The 2646-nt window shown below is 34.8% G+C and overlaps 1 protein-coding gene across 1 annotated transcript in view; it reads right to left on the bottom strand.

Annotated features, from left to right (window-relative positions):
* The window catches only part of Cntln (centlein), a 378305-nt gene that overhangs the window by 248163 nt on the left and 127496 nt on the right, over positions 1-2646 (bottom strand). The window lies entirely within an intron of this gene.

Genomic DNA, 2646 nt, shown 5'->3' with positions numbered 1-2646 from the left:
GAAAAGAAAGGTAACATGATGAAAGTAAAACATATCTTTCAATACAATGTAAAACAATAAATTTAACTCTCCTCCAATATTAAAAGATATCTATTATTTCTTAATAAGAGAGCCAGAATTAGTAGGACCAGAATTGATATATAATAAGGATCATGTACTACAAAATGTGTCCCTAGTCATAGAAATACACTCATGAGTAGGAAGATGCTGGGGCTATCATGACGCACCTGAGACCTAAAACTCAACTAAAGGAAGAGCACACACATTTTGCTACTACTGGATGCCATTTTCATGGCATACTTTCAAAAGCAGAAAGGAAATGTATCTTACATTATGCATGGATGGTTACTTTTCTCCCTAAGCCAGGCTCTGAAACAGAAGAATGGTGTGTATATAAATACAACAAATAGAATAAATTAAATTTGATTATCATCAAAGTAGGCAATAAACTTATAAAACACATCTGGATCACCAGAAAACACTGAATTTGTCTAGATCTCTATTCATTTAGAAACAAAGAAATATTCACTATGTTTACCTAGAGAAGAAGTACATCCCAGAGAAGGAACTACTGAAGAAAATCTTGTAGGAAGTATGAAAAAGAAACTACTACACCTCTAAACACTCAGTAGAAAGCTCAGGTCTACTCTCAGTGAAGGCAAAGAGTTTTTGTTCACTGCTATAAACAGAGGACCTAAGACAGCTCCTGTCCCCTATTAAGTATTTCTTGCTGTGTTGGATGCATTTTGTGCAAGCTTTCAGATTCAGCCTCACACGTCTCGTAAACATACAGTCCCTTCCTCTGCTTTAGCCTATGAACTGTCACTTCAACCTAACAAATTTATATATTTCATGTACCTCTACATTGCTTGAGGCCAACTAGCTGCATTTCTATACTGGTTTCCTTGTCTAGGTCCAACCTAGAATTAAATAATACAATACACAGTATGGTAAAACAAAGAACTTTAGACTAGTGGAAGCCAAAACACAAAGAGGAAACTAGCCAAATGAATTACTTCTCTTTCCATCCATTGTTGCCACCAGCATGATGACTCTTTGCAAAATAAACCTGGGTGGCTGATTTATTATGCCTACCTCGTCTTCATAACTCATCCTGAAGCAGAGACCCTATGATAATGCCTTACCTTGAACTGCTTTTAATCCTTTCTTGCCTTTGATTTTTTTGTGCCCTCATGCACTATGCAACGGAAATGAGTCTCCTAAGTACTTAAGTTCCTCACATAGACTGTTTTCTCAGACATCCGAAAATAGATGTTGGAAAAATGAAATAAGGATAGCATAAAGAACTTTTTTTTTGGTTAAGAGCAGAATATAAATAATGCTCCAGTCCAAGAGAGGAACAAAAGGGGACCTGAGTAGATTGCCAAGGGACCTGTCTTTTTAAGGTATTTTTATAGAGCAAAACCACAAGGTGACGTAGGTACAAGATGGAAAACATGGGAACTCATTCATTGGGCATAACACTTTTAAACCAGGAAAGCACACCCATAATCCTAGTACTCAAGAGACTGAGGCAAGAGGATCATTTGAGTCCAAAGCCATCCTGGAGTACATGGTAAGTTTAAGGTCAGCCTGCACTGCATAGAGATCCTGTCTCAATCAATCAATCCATCAATTTTAAACTTCAATTTAAATAAAATAAGCTCTATTAAATCAAACTTGAGAAGTTTCCCTAGATACAGTTCAAATGGCATAAAAGAAAATCTCAGTAGAGGTATAAGAGAAGTTACTGAGAATTCACAATGTTTCTTCCCATCTCAGCAAGCATGTTGAATTCTTTAAAAAGATACTGTATTGTTGAAACATAAATCCAATGATGTTTTTGGTTACCATGATACTATTGGGTTGGATAGGACATAGGTAAACGAAGTCTCTTTGGAGAATATGTTTGATATCAAAGACACAAAAAACCTCAAGTAGTAAGTTTAAAATGTCTTGATGGCTTCCAAATAAAATTTCATTGCTTGTTCACATTACATGTAGCTTTCCCCTATTTTAAGACAAAAGCTGAAGGACCAGCCTTGAGAGCATAATATTAAGTGAAATAAATCAGACACACAAAGTATTACAATTACTCTTTTATGAGAAAACCAAATTATAAAGAACAAAATGAAAGATAAAAGGAAGTAGGGAGACCTTTTTATCCAGTGTAAAAGAGATCAAGCGGTCTACAGGCAGGAGAGAGAGGAGGGAAAGAAAAAGAAAAAAAAGAGGAAACATGTGTTATATACATGTACCAACTCCACACAAGAAATGTAAACATTTACTGCAAACATACTAATAAAAAAAAAAAAAACCTGAAGCACCAGACTGGATAGGGGATATACTACCTTTGCAGAACAGGGTAAAATCATAGGCAAACTAAGCAATGACTTCTTTAAAAATGTTTGCAAACACATGACATATATTTCTTACTCTGGTACCTGTGAGTCCTATGACTAAATCTGATTCCAATGGGGCAGAAAGCACATTCTATCAACAGTTAAAGATAGATCTACAGGATGAACTAAAAGAAAGAGTACAGGAAACAAATCTGCAAAGAAGAAAATTAAAAGTATAATTTATAGTAAAAATAAAACTACTGTGATAAATAAAATGAAAAGCAAAATGTACAGTAAAAAAAAA

The sequence above is a fragment of the Octodon degus genome, unplaced genomic scaffold (genome assembly GCF_000260255.1).
Source record: "Octodon degus isolate 3935 unplaced genomic scaffold, OctDeg1.0 scaffold00044, whole genome shotgun sequence".
Classification (NCBI taxonomy): Eukaryota; Metazoa; Chordata; class Mammalia; order Rodentia; family Octodontidae; genus Octodon; species Octodon degus.
The sequence above is the reverse complement of the archived record's forward strand: the minus strand, read 5'-3'. Positions and strand labels throughout refer to the sequence as shown.